The sequence below is a fragment of the Nyctereutes procyonoides genome, unplaced genomic scaffold (assembly GCF_905146905.1).
Source record: "Nyctereutes procyonoides isolate TBG_1078 unplaced genomic scaffold, NYPRO_anot_genome, whole genome shotgun sequence".
Classification (NCBI taxonomy): Eukaryota; Metazoa; Chordata; class Mammalia; order Carnivora; family Canidae; genus Nyctereutes; species Nyctereutes procyonoides.
In genome coordinates, this window is record NW_026575044.1 from 30,357,194 (window position 1) to 30,375,036 (window position 17,843).

The 17,843-nt window shown below is 40.4% G+C and overlaps 1 pseudogene; it reads right to left on the reverse strand.

The window, feature by feature from the left end:
- Positions 1-9,702: 9,702 nt before the first annotated feature.
- On the reverse strand, positions 9,703-14,981 carry LOC129508649 (60S ribosomal protein L17-like; annotated as a pseudogene).
- Between the last annotated feature and the right edge of the window lie 2,862 nt (positions 14,982-17,843).

The window sequence follows — 17,843 nt, forward strand, 5'->3', positions numbered from 1 at the left end:
GAGTTTGCATTTTCCTTTAGACATCAAAATGAAGTTGACAGTTGGATCTATGAACATAGAATGTAGGGAACGGGTGTAGGCTAAAGGCATAAATCTGGGATTAGCAACATATAGAGAGTGCTGAACACCATGAGACTGGATGAGACCACAAAGATGTAAAGTAGAGGAGAAAAGAGCTGCAAGGACAGCTTGCTGAGACCCTACTCGCTAAATGCTCAGAGAGGTGAGGAATAAACCAAAGATGCTAAGAGAGTGACCAGAGAGGTAAGAGACAATCCAAGAGAATGTCATAGCCTCCAAAGCAAGTAGCAAGAAGAGAGGGGGAGTGGTCAGTTGAGTCAGATGCTGCAGATAGATCACAGAAGATGAGAACTGAGAGCCGATCCTTGGGTTTAGCCAAAAGGAGGTTCCCTGGCCACTTGCTAAGAACACTTTTGGCAGACTGGAAGCAATAAAGCTATATGGAGTGAGTTCAAATAAGATGAAATAGAGAACTTAGAGACAAGGCATAGAGGCAACTCTTCTGAGGTGTAAAAGGAAGAATAAGAATGGAACATGAGCAAGAAAACAGAATAGTGGTCAAGAGAGAGTTTTGGTCTTTCTTTGAACTAGGAGAAATCATTGTATGTTTGTAGGCTGGAAAGAATGATCCAGTAGAAGATGGAAGTTTTTGTGATGGATGGAGAGAGGGGATAATTGTTGAAACTCTCCACAGTGAGTAAAGGATGAGCTCTAGTACCTAAGTGGAGGGATCGCACTCTGGAGAAGAGTGATTTTTGTCCACGGTGGACCAGATACTTGAGGCCAGCAGACCAAGTACGTGATGCAGGTAGGCAGATTCCGGGGGAAGTTATAGAAGTCCTCATTATTATTCCTAATCTCTCATTTCTACATAAACGGGGTAAAAATATCAATTGAATGGATTGTTGGGAGAATTAAATACGTTAATAACATACAAACTCCCAGAAAGCGGGTAATGAATGTAACAGGTATTAAATATTACCGGTCAGTCTGGGTGGTCTAAACTGTTCCCAAGGTTTCACTGGCCTCCTATCCATAAGCTGCAGATTCAAGATCCAACTCCTGCTGGACATCTCTCAAAATCAACAGGTCTAGAACTCAACTCACTTTGGTCTCCTCTGGGCAGCTCCATCTTCTGCAAGCTTGTCACAGGCTCCTTGCACTTGGGCACATCAACCAGAATGCTGGTTCTCATACCTCCTCGTTAACATTTTGAAAACCGTTTCTCTCCTCCCTTCTCTCCTCTATCATCATCCTTCCTACTGTACCCTTTCACCCTCTCAGGCATTTTTTTTTCTAGACTTTGACCTCCTAACTGATCATTTCTGTCAATGTGGCCCCCTGATGACTCTCTCTTCCACACATGCAGAGTGATCTGTCCAAAACACAAATACTGTGCCACTTCCTGGAGGAAACATTTCGGTGGTCCAGTTTATACTGAATGGTGCTCAACGCCTCTCACGCTACATTTACTTCTTTAGCTACATCTCCTGCTCCTTCCAACCTGGTACTTTATATACCAATTAGACTAAGCATTAATGGCTTCCCTGCACAACACTCCCCAAAACTACACCCCCTAAACTGTTGAGTACCTCCATGCTGATGTCTGATTACCTTTCAACTCTCAGCTTTGGCATCATTTCCTCCAAGGAGCTATCTCTGATCCAGCTTAAGCCAAGTGCCATTCCTCAGGGCTTTCACAATATCAAATCCAAACACCTGGCACATTACATGTGCTCAATAATTGGTTGACATTATATTAGATGAACTACATCTAATTGATCAAACTACGTAAGATGATATCTTGAAATCCTTTCCAGTACTATGGACACAGCAGCAGGTATTTTTCTTTTGGTCATTTTTTAAAGACTATTTGAGATAAAGAGAGTGCATAAGTAGGGGGAAGAGGAGGGGAGCAGAGAGGGAAGAGGAAAGAATCTCAAGCCAACTCTGAGCTGAGCGCAGAACCCAATGTGGAACTCAGTCTCACAACCCTGAGATCCTGACCTTAGCCGAAACCAAGAGTTGGATGCTTCACGGACTAAGCCACCCAGGCACCCCATTAGGTCATTCTTTTTTTTTTTATTCCAGTATAATTAACATAAGTGTTATATTCATTTAATGTATATAATATAGATTCGACAATTCTATACATTACTCAGTGATCATCACAATAAGTGTATTCTTAACCCCCTTCATCTATTTCACCCGCGTCCACCGACCTCCCCTTTGGTAACCATCAGTGTGTTGTCTAGAGTTAAAAATCTGTTTCTTGGTTTGTCTCTGTTTGTTTTGTTTCTTAAATTCCACATATGACTGAGTTCATACAGTATTTTCTTTCTCTGACTGATTTCACTTGGCATGATACCCTCTAGATCCACCATGTTGTTGCAAATGGCAAGAACTCATCCTTTTTTATGGCTGAGTAGTATTCCATTGTATCTTCTTTATCTACTCATCTATTGAGGGGCCCTTGGGTTGCTTCTGCTTCTTGGCTATTGTAAATAAACCTAGGGGTGCATATATCTTTCAAATTAATGTTTATTTATTAAGTAAACACCCAGCAGTGGAATTAGAGGATCATATAGTAATTCTATTTTTAATTTTTCTGAGGAACCTCCAACTGTCCTCCACAGTTGCTGCACCAGTTTGCATTCCCACCAACACTGCACAAGGGTTCCTTTTTCTCCACATCCCCGACAGCTATTGTTTCTTGTGTTTTTGATTTTAGCCCTTCTGACAGGTGTGAGATGATACCTCATTGTAGTTTTGATTTTCATTTCCTTGATGATGAGTGATGTTGAGTATCTTTTCATGTGTCCGTTGGCTCTTTTGATCACAGTCTAATTGAGGTATAATTCACATGCCACACAATTCACCTTTTTTTTAAAAAGAAATTTAATTTTTTATTCATAGAGACACAGAGAGAGAGAGGCAGAGACACAGGCAGAGGGAGAAGCAGGCTCCATGCAGAGAGCCCGACATGGGACTCGATCCAGAGTCTCCAGGATCACGACCTGGGCTGCAGGCGGCACTAAACCGCTGCGCCACTGGGGCTGCCGCATCCACCTTTTTGAAGTGTAGAATTCAGTGGCTTTTAACATATTCATAGTTGTGTAACAAGCTCCACAATCAATTTTACAACATTTTACCCAAGAATAAACCCTATACCTTTTAAGTGTACCTCTCCATTTCCACACAACCTACTCAAGCCTTGGCAATGCTAGTCATCTTTCTGTCTCTGTAGCTTTGCTTATTTCAGACATTCCATATAAATGGAATGTTACAATATGTGATCTTTTGTGTCTGGCTTCTTTCAATTAACATAACATTTTCAAAATCCATCCATATTATATGATGTATCAATGTTTCAATTTTTATCACCAAATAACATTTCACTGTATGAATATGCCACATTTTATTTATCCATTCATCACTTGATAAACATGTGGATTGTTTCCAGTTTTTGTTTACTATGAATAATGCTGCTGTGGGCATTCTTGCACAAGTTTTTAATGTGGCTATATTTTCATTTCTTTTGGGCGTAGGTGTGGAATTGCCTGGTTCATATGGCAACTCTATATTTAATCTTTTGATGAACTGCCAAACTACAGCAGGTGTATTTTCCCATTACACAAGTGAAAATGTGGATACCATTTGTCTTTACAGAAGGTTTGTGCTGCAACCTTTACAGAAGGTTGGCTGGAGGTCTTGAATAAGAAATTTTGATTCAGGTTAGCTGGCCCTTTGACACCCCACGGGGTATAGCAAACTACCGTTATGTTGGCCACAAAAAACCCCTTTCAAAACTGAGATCCTGCTCTGAATAAAAACCCAATCTCTAGGTTGGGTTTGGATCATGACTTCTAAATAAAGCCATGGCCATTGTTCCTCTTCATTCATCATCCACTCCCCAGTAACATCAAAACTTAAAATACTGTGTTTAGGGCACCTGGGTGGCTCAGTCAGTTGAGCGTCTGCGTTTGGCTCAGGCCATGATCCTGGGGTCCTGAGATAAAGCCCTGTGTGGGGCTCTCTGCTCAGCAAGGTGTCTGCTTCTCCCTTGCCCCCCACTCCCACTAGTATGCAAGCTCTCCCTCTCTAATAAAGAAATAAATCTATAAATCTATTTTAAAAATTACTGCGTTTAAAATAGCATGTGCTTCTTGTATTTATTTTGTGATCCAGTTATAATTGTGCAATAAATCTACTGGCTGTAATGCATTTGAACATTTATATACACATAGTAGCTACAGATTGTTTGGATAACTTCTAAAAAAAAAATAAGGGGCAACTGGGTGGCCCAGTCGATTAAGTGTCACACTCTTGGTTGTGGCTCAGGTCATGATCTCAGGGTCCTGGGATGGAGCCTCCCGTCAGGCTCTGCACTCAAGGTAGAATCTGCTTGAGATTCTCTCCCCCTCTTCCTCTGCCACTCCCCACAGCCACTCTCTCTCTCTCTCTCTCTCTCTGAAACAATAATTAAATAAATAAGAAAATAAATAAATAAATAAATAAATAAATAAATAAATAAATAAATCATCATCTACATCTCTCATCATACCCAAACCAACATACATGGCATAATCTGTCAGCAATTCAGCCTCCACCAAGTCACTAGCCTCATCAGAGACCTGTAGTGTGGTTGGTAAAGAACAGACTGCTGGCTTGGCCCGTGGGGAGTCCTCAGCTCTGGCGCCCTGAAGGTATCTCAGCCTTATCTCCTGCCACACCCTCCATGAACTTCTGTTCTGTCCACCCTGCTTTTTTTACCATCTTCTGAGCACACCTTCCTGAGCCTGTTTCTTGGTCCTCTGCTCCAAGAATGGCCCTTCCCCCACCCCCCTCCATCCTAGAATTATCTAGATGTGATTCATGTACCAAAGTCGAGGACAGTAGCAGTCTCCTTCATGAATGCTTCAATGTCAGAAAAGGGATCTCTCCCTCCTCTGGGCTTCTACAGCATTTATTTTGCCATTCATTATTCAATATGTTTGTATAGACATGTCACTTTTTCCCACCATTACCAGTTCCTCAAAGGCAGAATGAAATAGTGACCTTTGCCCTACCTATAGGCATTGTTTTGAGCCTAGTGTGTGTGTCTGGGGAATGATGATTTTGCTAAAATGTAATTTCGATTTGGTAGATACTTAACAAGAGTTATGTTTTAAGTAATACACAAGTGGTTTACTAGAAATAACATTTCCTTTTAATGACTCCAGTCATTCCCTATATCCATGTGTTTCGGTGCTTACCTTTTGAACTTCTTTTTGGGCAGGTTGGGTTTGTAATCGGGCTTTATCAAGTACTTACTCTGAGCACAGTACTGGGAATAGTTCAGATTGCATGTGCCATCAAAACTTTGCCCTCTAGTAATCAGGTTTTTTATTTTTACTAAAGTCTTATTTTTACTAAAGTTTCATTCTCATCTTAGAAGAACTGGTGTTCAAATCACTAGAAGGAACATGTGAACATGGTATCAGCTTGGATCAAAACTGAGGAAGATATCCTGGGTCTCAAGGACCTCTGGAAGTGGTAGGTTTGCTCGGAGAAGAGGCAGAGAAGTGGGCATTCTCTTTTTCACTTGTTGTTTTCTTATCCCTCTACACTATGTTGAATAGTGTATGACCCTCTGCACTATGACCCTCGACACTATGACCCTCTATGACCCTCTACACTGTGACTCTTTACAACCTCTATACCGTGTTGAATTTTTGCTCTGCTGCCAAGTCTGCACCTTCCTTTTCTGGACACTTTATCTCTGTTTCCCTTCAGTAAACATACATTGAGTACCTACTGCATGCAAGGAATGATGGAAAGCACTGGTTCCCTGATGTATCAGCGTATGTCATATATTTTTATAATACATACAGTGTGTTTATGTATAATCTATACATACATTTATAAAAGTATATTTTCATAAGCAGGGTAGAGGAACATATTGTACGAGGGTGAAGTTCAAAAGTAAGCATGTTAGGTGAAAATCAAATAAAAGCACAATTACCCTCAGGAAGTCCTTAAAGAGTCTATGAAAGCATGAGGGCCACCTGAGGACAGCCAGGTCAGGCATGGAACATCTCAGACTCACGGTGGGGCTTCTTGAGAGTGAGGCAGGTTCGGGGTGCATTCGATGAGACTTTCTGGGGTCTGGGTGTGGACATGTGAGCTGGACTTTTATTCTAGGGGAAACAAAAGTATGAAGATGTATGCAGCAAGCACTACCATCTCTTTCTCCATTTATTTATTTATTTATTTATTTATTTATTTATTTATTTATTTATTTATTTATTTATTTATTTTCTCCTTTTAAATTGCCCCACTGTACCTGTCGTCCCTTCTCCACTCTGGAGAGTGTTGCAAGGTACTCCGGCTGCGGACGTTTGATCCAGAATGTCCTAGTTCTAAGCTGCCACCTTGTGGCTGTTCCATGTACCTGCGTCAGCCGGCCCTCACCAGCACTCGTAATTTGATGCCAGCCCTCCTCAACCTTCTGCATTTTCATCACTACAGCGAACTCCACTGGCATGTAAGAGCAATGCATTACCTACGTGACAGATTTAAAAAAAGAAAAAAAAAGTAGAAATACGTGCTTCCTTCCTCTGGAGCTGCCAGTTTTCCTACCACAGAATCATGAAAATGGATTAACACTATATCCTTCAGGATAACAACTGGCCCAAGAGCTTAAAATCATGGCAGGGTTGAGCATCACTTTGGAGTCTACACATAATTATAGTTTACTCCTGTCCCAATTGCCATGTAATCTTTATTTTAAAATAGCGGTATCCCACAAGCAATGGCAAATTTCCTTCGTGGGCGTTTACTGAGCTCCTGGGAGCCGCAACCTTGAGAAGAGACATGAGGGTCTGTGGGAAAATCGCTGGAGGCAATCTGCTTGCTCTGGGGATCCCCCTACACTGAAGGCTGGGGCTGGGGAAGAGCACTGGAATCTCTCCAAAGGGGTCAGTGATGTCTTCACAGAAGAACCTAGGCTGAGGGAAACCAGGAGGTCAAGCCAGGAGGTCCTTGGAGGGAAGACCCAGACATGTAGAAGAAAGGGAATGTGGATTCATGAATGTCTTCTGCTAGACAATCAAACTCAAGGACGATTCATCCTTGGTGGGTAGCCAGGGTGTGGAAAGAGCATTGGATTAAAACCAGGGACTAGGTTCTTGTCCTAGCTCTACCTACTATCAAGCTGGAATATAACCCTGGACCATCACCTAACCTCATCTACCACGACTCGGAGTCCCCATCTGTAAAATGGGAATGATATTTGCCCTGTACACCGTCATAGTGAAACTCAAGCAAAACAAGGGGCCCCAAAGTACATTAAAATTATAGAGTATTTAATAAACAGAGGGATGCCAAGATTGCTAGGACTCATACAGCAATTTGGCAGTGTGGCAGGATACAAAATCCATACCCAGAAATCAGTGGTATTTCTACACCCTAACAATGAGACTGAAGAAAGAGAAATTAAGGAGTCAATCCCATTTACAATCGCACCCAAAAGCGTAAGATACCTAGGAATAAACCTAACTAAAGAGGTAAAGGATCTATACCCAAAAAACTACAGAACACTTCTGAAAGAAATTGAAGAAGACACAAAGAGATGGAAAAATATTCCATGTTCATGGATTGGCAGAATTCATATTGTGAAAATGTCAATGTTACCCAGGGCAATTTACACATTCAATGCAATCGCTAACAAAATATCATGGACTTTCTTCAGAGAGTTAGAACAAATCATCTTAAGATTTGTGTGGAATCAGAAAAGACCCCGAATAGCCAGGGGAATATTAAAAAAGAAAACCATATCTGGGGGCATCACAACGCCAGATTTCAGGTTGTACTACAAAGCTGTGGTCATCAAGACAGTGTGGTACTGGCACAAAAACAGACACATAGATCAATGAAACAGAACAGAGAACCCAGAAATGGGCCCTCAACTCTATGGTCAACTAATATTCGACAAAGCAGTAAAGACTATCCACTGGAAAAAGGACAGTCTCTTCAATAAATGGTGCTGGGAAAACTGGACACCCATGTGCAGAAGAATGAAACTAGATCATTCTCTTACACCAGACACAAAGATAAACTCAAAATGGATGAAAGATCTAAATGTGAGACAAAAATCCATCAAAATCCTAGAGGAGAACACAGACAACACCTTTTTAGAACTTGGCCACAGAAACTTCTCGCAAGAAATATCCATGAAGGCAAGGGAAACAAACACAAAAATGAATTATTGGGACTTAATCAAGATAAAAAGCTTCTGCACAGCAAAAGAAACAGTCAACAAAACTAAAAGACGACCTACAGAATGGGAGAAGATATTTGCAAATGATGTATCAGATAAAGGGCTAGTTTCCAAGATCTATAAAGAACTTATTAAACTCAACACCAAAGAAACAAGCCAATCATGAAATGGGCAAAAGACATGATGGACAGAAATCTCACAGACGAAGACATAGACATGTCCAACAAGCACATGAGAAAATGCTCTGCATCACTTGCCATCAGGGAAATACAAATCAAAACCACAATGAGATACCACCTCACACCAGTGAGAATGGGGAACATTAACAAGGCAGGAAACCACAAATGTTGGAGAGGATGCGGAGAAAAGGGAACCCTCTTGCACTGTTGGTGGGAATGTGAACTGGTGCAACCACTCTGGAAAACTGTGTGGAGGTTTCTCAAAGAGTTAAAAATAGACCTGCCCTACGACCCAGCAATTGCACTGCTGGGGATTTACCCCAAAGATTCAGATGCAGTGAAACACCAGGACACCTGCACCCCGATGTTTATAGCAGCAGTGTCCACAATAGCCAAACTGTGGAAGGAGCCTCGGTGTCCATCGAAAGCTGAATGGATAAAGAAGCTGTGGTCTATGTATACAATGGAATATTACTCATCCATTAGAAACGACAAATACCCACCATTTGCTTCAACGTGGATGGAACTGGAGGGTATTATGCTGAGTGAAGGAAGTCAATCGGAGAAGCACCAACATTATATGGTCTCATTCATTTGGGGACTATTAAAAATAGTGAAAGGGAATAAAGAGGAAAGGAGAGAAAATGAGTGGGAAATATCAGAGAGGGTGACAGAGTATGAGAGACTCCTAACTCTGGGAAACGAACAAGGGGTAGTGGAAGGGGAGGTGGGCGGGGGCTGGGGTGACTCGGTGACTGGCACTTGAGAGGGGCACTTGATGGGATGAGCACTGGGTGATATGCTATATGTTGGCAAATTGAACTCCAATAAAAAAAATTAAAAAAATAGTCTGGGGATGCCTGGCTAGCTCAGTGGTTGAGTGTCTGCCTTCAGCCCAGGGGGTGATCTCGGGGTCCTAGGATCGAGTCCTACATTGGACTCCCTGCGGGGAGCCTACTTCTCCCTCTGCCTATCACTCTGCCTCTTACTCTGTGTCTCTCATGAATAAATATAATCTTTTAAAAAATCAAAAAGTAAAAAGTAAACAGAGGGATGGTATTTTCAAACTATTTTTCTTTCATGATTCTCCTCCTTAGTGTCTCCTAATACATAATTTATTCCTTATCTTTCCTTTTTTAAACCCTCAGGGTCTTAAGTTTCTCTATGAAATGCTTTCTATTGTTTTTCTGGATATTATCTGGTTTTTTAAATTTTTTTATTTGCATTTATTTTATGCAAAATTTACTTCCAGGTCGTAAATTTTTGTTTCTTCAGTTTCTTCTGGATATCTTTTTCTTCTGTGCAACCTCCTCCTCTGGTTTAGGAACAATCTGCCCTTTTTCATTCAGTAAGGATCGTGTCAATGTGGCAGAGAGAGCTCACGTAGGGGTTAATCTACAAGCCCTGTAAATTCAATACTGCATTTGGGGGGCTTTGTTTACCTGGATGTGCTCAATAACCAGAGAATCTATATCTAAACCCTTCGGTTCAGCATTACTCTCTGCATTTTTAACCATGTACTGTCAAAATTCTGCACTCTTTTTGGGCCACCAGCCCTGTGTCCAGCCCCAGTGTTTGGCCCTAGGCACACCTACCAGCTCCACCACTGTAGCAAACCATGGCACACATTGTTTCTGCAAAGTGACAGCTGTCAGATACTTGGTGGCTTTTCAGATATGCATACCCTTGATGGCCTGAGCAGCTTAACGTGGGTTCTTAAAGCTCACATGAAAATTTGAACCTCTTGTTTGCAAGATTTCATAGGATTTTCTGGGGCAAATGAAAAGCAAACTATTTTCGGAGATCACCTCAGGCCACTTATGGGAAAAGCTGGTTATTGTCTGTTAATTTTTATTGATTATGTATCTTAATAATTTGAATTAATCCAATTTCTTAAAGTGCCCATCCATCTCAACATCTTAGTCCGTCAGTAAAAGGAGAGCCCAAACCATTTCTCCTTACTGCCAAAACAGTTCAACAAACACGGATTGATTGCTCACTCTGTGCTAGGTGTTGGGTAGTACCAAATGAGCGCCATAATCACACCCTCAAAAATTTCATAGTCTGGTCTGTTTTGTTTTTAAGATTTATTTATTTATTTGAGAGAGAGAGAGAGAGAGAGAGCACATATACACATGCAAGAGTTGAGCGGGGGGTGGGGGAGAGCAAAGAGTTTTAAGCCACCTCACTCAGAGCCCGGGGCTGGGCTCAGTCTTACTACCTGCGATCAGGGCCTGAGCCAAAACCAAGAGCCAGGTGCTTAGCTGACTGCCCCACCCAGGTGCCCCTGGTGCAGTGATTCTTAACCCTTGGCTGTACACTAGAATCATGTGGGACTTCCCCCAAACCAAAAAAAAAAGTCAAAATCCCTAGAGATGGAACCTGGATATGAGTGCTTTTCCAAAGTTTCCCAAGTGATCCTATGGAGCAGGCAGTGTTGAAAACTGGTCTAGTTGGGAAAAAGACTTAAAACAAATTAATTGTAATGTTCTGTTAGGGGTATAAACAAATTGCTATCAAAGTTCTAAATTCTGCCTGAAGATCAAGGAGAATATAAGCTTCAGGAAGACAGAGATCTTTGTTTTGTTTACTGATGTATCTTAAGCACTAGAACATATCTAAGCTAGCCATTTAATTATATTGTCGAGCTGTAGCTTTGAGAGTGAATAAATCAAATTTCAGCAAGATGAGGTATGGGAAAAGCATTCAAAGCAGAGATACTATAAAGAAAAAAATGACATGAGAGTAAGTGAAGAGTGTTTGGGAAGAATTTCAAATAGTTAACTAAAACCAGATTATAGATTGTGTAATGGAAACTAGTGGAAAACTGCACTGATTTTCATGCTAGAGATTTGTTCTATAGTGTGCAGAAGTTAGTAAAGATCAAAGAACAAAACAGTACACAATTGATAGTTTTCAAAAATAACACTCAAATGCTAAGGTCATCAAATATTTCTCTTTATGGATATGTGTTCCTATGAACAAGACCACTGACTGCCTCCACTTTTAGAATGGAAAAAAGTTGATGAAGTTAATCTTTCTGTGTTCAAAACTCCAATAATAGTTGGACCAAAGAAGCTAAACTGGCAAGCGCCTGGCTTCATTACAGAAGCACAAGATAGGAACAGAGATTCAGTTAAAGATTCAATACTGGAAGACATTGAAAATCTATAATATTGTTGGGACTAAATATCACCTAAAATAAAGCAGATTATCAAAGTACAACCGAAAATAATTCTAAATGGAATATTTTAGTAGATTGGAAAAAACATTCTTTAAGGGAAAATTTTCTGGAGGAAGACTCATGAATCAGTGGGGGAAAAAAAAACCTCAGATTTCAATGGTTTAGACAAAGGTACCCTGATCCCCAGAGACATTCATTAAAAAAGACTTTTTTAAAAAGAGACTTTTCATTAAAAAGAAAAAAGTATTAGAAAAAGTATTCTAATAATGTTATAATAAACTGATGTCAGTGAGGAAGTAAAGAGAGAAACAGTTAAGGAAATCAAAGTAACAGCATGTCTGATTAACATCAATTTTTTTAATGGGATCAGTCTGGTAAATGGGTACATTTAAATGTAATTAAATTAAATCAAATACAAGAATAAGTATATACAAGAATAAGTAGCTGTGATGGTCTAAAACTCTTAAATTGTTTTAAGAAGCTTAGTCCCCAAATAGCTAAGGTTCTTTTTTTTTTTTTTTAAGATTTTATTTATTCAGTCATGAGAGACAGAGAGGCAGAGACACAGGCAGAGGGAGAAGCAGGCTGCATGCAAGGAGCCTGATGTGGGACTCAAACCCAGAATCCAGGATCACTCCCTGAGCCAAAGGCAGGCGCTCAACCACTGAGCCACTCAGGCATCCCGATAGCTAAGATTCTTATAAAATTTTGAAGATTGAAAAAAAAATTCTGAAGATTTTATTTTTTAATTTTTTAGAGATATATTTGGAACAAAGGGGAAAAGAGCTAGGTTTTCTGTTTGAGGAAGCAGGTATGACTTATTCCAATGGTTCTGACATTTTGGGATGCACAGGAATCATCTCAAGACCTTGTTTTTGGTTTTCTTTTGAAAATTTTATTTAGTTGAGAGAGAGAGCACAAGCCAGGGAGGGGGGCAGCGAGAGGGGCAGAGGGAAGAGAGAGAAGCAGACTTTCCCCTGAGCAGGGAGCCCGAGATCATGACCTGAGCTGAAGGCAGATGCTTCACTGATTGAATCACCCAGGCACCCTGTGAGGCCTTGTGAAAACACAGATTGCTGACTCCCAACTTCAAAGTTACTGTATGAGAGGTCTGGATTAAGACTTTGCATTTTGGTAGTGCCTGGGTGGTTTAGTCAATTAAGCATCTGACTCTCGATCTCAGCTCAGGTCTTGATCTCAAGGTAGTCCATTCAAGTGCCACGTTGGGCTCCACACTGGGCATAGAGCCTACTTTAAAAAAAAACAAACACAAAACTTTTGCTCCAGAAACCAATTTCTGAGTAATGTTGATGCTGCTCTAGTCCAGATAGCACACTCTGAGATTTATGGCATAGCTTGGTTTGGGTTCCACAAGAAGTAGACATTAAGACAAGGATTCAAGTGTAAGTGGTTTATTTGGGGAGCACAGTAAACACCTGTAGTGGAGGTGGGAAGCAAGTGCTCTGGAAGCCTATGGCCAGTATATGGCCATCACATGAGGTAAGAAGTGAGTTTTCAGATGAATAGATCATATACAGCTAGTTAGATGAGGAAAGGCATGCGGGTGGAGGTATCCTCCGCTGAGGAAACAGCACGTGTGAAGAGTCTGTGGGAGGAACACATTTGACCACGTTGGGCGGATGGGAACCTGGCCAACCTGCTCTGGTCTCTAGTCGGGAGAGCAGTGATAGATGTGGCTGTGAAGGTGTAACAAGAAGCAAACCAGGGAGGTTTGCAGCTGCCCTATGAACTTCTGTTTTCTTTTTCTCATGAGAACATTGGATGATCTCATCTAGAAAATGAGAAAATTGAGGATGATATCTACTAAAGGGAGCAAAGTAGATTCAGGAAGACTGGTAGCAATCTACGAGTAGGAATGATTTCTCTGAGTGATGGAATGATAGTCAATAGGAAGAAAAGCAGAGATATTTAAGAGATAGGAGATAAACTAAACAGGATTTGAATTTGATATGTGAGGTAAGGGAAAATACAAGTTCCAAGGATGACTCTCAGGCTTTTTTGACTTAAGTAAGTGCTGGGAGGTGATTCTGAGTTCTGGAATACAGAGGCCTGGGCATGAGAAGATAGCTAGCATGAGCTTGAGGTACCTGCAAAAAAAAACCAGAGAGGGGATCCCTGGGTGGCGCAGCGGTTTGGCGCCTGCCTTTGGCCCAGGGCGCAATCCTGGAGACCCAGGATCGAATCCCACGTCAGGCTCCCGGTGCATGGAGCCTGCCTCTCCCTCTGCCTATGTCTCTGCCTCTCTCTCTCTCTCTCTCTCTCTGTGTGACTATCATAAATAAATTTAAAAAAATTAAAAAAAAAAACAGAGATACTGAGCAGATATCGGATGTACCTATCTAGTGCTCAGAGGACAGGTGTGGAAGAAAATTTGAGATTGGTTAACATAGATGGTACCTGAAACCTGTACAAATATGATCACTGATGTGCAAAAATGAGATGCTTGAAGAGGGATTAAGTGTGCAGTGAGAAAAGAGGGACAGGACTGAGCCTTGAAGAACTCTTAACTTTTTTTTTTAAGATTTATTTATTTGAGAGAGAGCAAGGAGGCAGAGGGAGAAGCAGACTCCCCCCTGAGCAAGGAGTCCCATGCAGGGCTTGATCCCAGGACCCTGGGATCACGACTTGAGCAGAAAGCAGATGCTCAACCAACTGAGCCACCAGATGCCCCAGAATTCTAGCATTTAAGGTGAACCAGCAGAGAGGGAGCAAGAGAGGGATCTAAGGAGAACCAAGGAGAGTAGAGTGCTACCTATGCCAAGAGAAAGCAGTATTTCAGCACAGTAAAATAAAACCAGTACTAACTAGCCCTGAGACTGCCATCCAGGAAATAAGGGACTTTTCAATGTTAAGGTTCTCAGAATACAAACCCTGCCTCCCATCTTTTCTACTAAGGAAAATAATATATACCATAAACATAGTTAACAGAGAACCGAAGCTCGAGATACCTGAATACAAGTAAATAGCTACCTCGTGTGAATTCATATCTCTAGTTCCAGATAAACTGTGTCTCACTGTAAGAGTGACAATCTCATGATAACGGTGACAATGATAGCTGTTTGCTGAGAGCCTCCCACATGAAAGCTTCACATCCAATCTCCAGAGAGCATGTAAAGAGTGGAAGGAGTGCCTCTGTTCAGAGGATCTCCTTCTGCTAAGGTTCACCTGAATCTAACCCACACCACAGCATACTCATGCTTCATTCCTTCTTTCCTTGCTCTGGGTCTGCTTCTGTGACTAGAAGCATCTCCTTTCCCCAACCAGTTCATTGTAGTTTACCTCTTCCTTCTAGACTCAGTGCTTTTGATCTGGACATGCATGAATAGACCTCTGGCTTCACCTCAAGATTTTGATTTTTGGACCTGGGTCCACAGATAACCTAAGACATACAGCCCAGGGCAGGCAGTCCTGTCATATTCTCAAGGTGGGTTGAATACCAATCTATAGTGGTTATGATGTTAATCGCTTTTAAACTTGTGATATCATAGAACTATCACAAATAATTCTTGAGCAATGATAAAGGCAAGACAAAAGACAAGTAAACTCATAATTCCTAGGCTTATTTTATTTTTCATAGTAATCTCTATGCCCAACATGGGGCTCGAACTCACAACCCCAAGATCAAGAGCAGCATGCTCCACTGACTGAGCCAACCAGGTGCCCCCAGTAAATCCCAGGTTAACAAAGACACAGACTTCATTGATTTCATGTGTACATTTCTACCCCTGTATTAAATGACCTGATGTCATAAACCCAACTCAAATTGCTATAAAGTAAATATAACCTTTGCTGTATTATAGCTTTCACAAACTTCAAATCAACTTGCCTCCTTAACATCATATTTGGCCACATCACATAATAAGCAGCAGGGTCATTTATCAGGAATATGAAAGGAATATGGCTGCACATAGAACCTTCTCTTCTATTTAGATGTGTTTGCATGGAAAAGTGTTATACTCATGATATTGTAGGCCTTTAATAAGCACCACTCAGTACCTAAGAAACTCTATCTGAAAAAAAAAAAGAAATAAACACTATCTGGATCAAACTGCTCCCAAATTTTGTGCAAGAACTAATTCTTCAGAATCAGAATGTCCTCCCTAATATTCAAGACCTAAATAACAAATTGAAGAAACGTAGATTTCCAGCTCTATTGAAATAATACACCCATCACTACTGAAGACCATACAATGGCCCACATATAGTCTCCTTTAAGCATTCCTGAAAGAGCTAATTTTCCAAAGAGAAATTACCAGTGAGAATTATGTTGCTTGGCAAAGTTCTAGAGTAGTTGGCTTGTAAGCAATTAGAAAAGAAAATAGTAATTAAATAACCCACTGTATATTCACTAAGTCAAACTGAACTAAATACATTTTATATTTTAACACATTTAATGGACGACTAGATGAAGAATTGTTAGTCTTGTGAACATTATTAAAGAGCTGGAGACTAGAATATTTAAGCATATTCATAAGTGGGGCTTGATAACCATACTCAAATATTAATAGATGAAACCTGACTAAAGCAGGCTTTAATGATTTGCTCCTGGGCTGGTTTGGTCATGTGCAAGAAGGTCAAGGCCTCATTTACCCAATGTGCAAATGAATCTTGGAGTGATAGCTAATGTGTTGAATGCCAAAATTAAAAATCAAAATATGTATGTAGGGCAGCCCCGGTGGCTCAGTTTAGCACGTCCTTCAGCCCGGGGTGTGATCCTGGAGACCTGGGATCGAGTCCCACATCGGGCTCCCTGCATGGAGCCTGCTTCTCCCTCTGCCTGTGTCTCTGCCTCTCTCTCTTTGTCTCTCATGAACAAATAAATAAAATTTTAAAAAATATGTATCAACAATGAGCCAAAACTAAAAAAGAAAATTCACTAGTCACAAATGGAAGGTCCTAAATTATGAAAAACAATTTAGAGGCTGTAACTGATATAAACTGCTATTAATGCCCATATATTCTTGAACAATTTTGATGAAAATATGGTTTCTAATACAATGCACATAATGGGGGTGCCCCTGGGTGGCTCAGTCAGTTAAGTGTCTGCCTTTGGCTCAGGTAACGATCTCAGGATCAAGGAATAGAGCCTGTGTTGGGTTCCCTGCTCAGTGGGGAGGCCCCCGACCATTCATGCTCTTTCTCTCAAATTTAAAAAAAAAAAATCTTAAAAAAAATTTTTAATGCACATAATAGTACCAAAGCATTCTGCATCAATCAGAAAAAAAATGTAAAGCACTGTATTGCAGTCAAGGAGACAACAATTCAGACCATTAAAAACTGAACTGGGACCAGCTAATGAAGATCAAAAGGTAAGTGATACTAAAACCAGGCCATGAGGAATGACTGAAGAAAATGAAAAAGTCTAGTCTGAAATGGAGTAAATATATTCCTGATATTGCAAGAGTTTCTTACTTTATGCATTCAAAAGAAGAAGCACCTACAGATTCAATACAATCCTTTTTTTTTCCAATACAATCCTTATTAAAATTCCAACGGTATTCTTTCACAAAAACAGAAATAATGCTAAAGTCCATATGGAATTACAAAAGACCCTGAACAGCCAAAACGATCTGAGAAAGAACAAAGCTGGAGTCATCACACTCCAATTTCAAACTAGATTACAAAGCAACAGTAATCAAAATACTATAGTATTGGCATAAAAAATAGACACATTGAACAATGAAATAAAATAGAACCAGAAATAAACCCAGACATATGGTCAATTAATTTACAACAAAGGAGCCAAGAAAATACAGTAGGGAAAGGACAGCCTTTTCAATAGGTGTTGGGGGAACTGGACACCACTATCCTACACCATACACAAACATTAACTCAAAACTTAAAGCACTTGAACATAAGACCTGAAACCATAAAACTCCTAGAAAAAATAATAAATGGAAAGCTCTTTGGTGATAATTTTTTGACTTGACACCAAAGCAAAGGCAAAAATAAGTGGGATTACAAGAAACAAAAAGCTTTCATACAGCAAATCAAATGATCAATAAAATGAAAAGCTAACCTACTAGGAAAAAGTATTTGCAAACCATTTATCTGATAGGAGTTTAATATCCAAAATATATGAAGAACTCTGACAACTCAATAGCAAAAAAAAAAAAAAAAAATCCAGTTAAAGAATTGGCAGATCTGAATGGATGTTTTTTTCAAAGAAGACATAAAA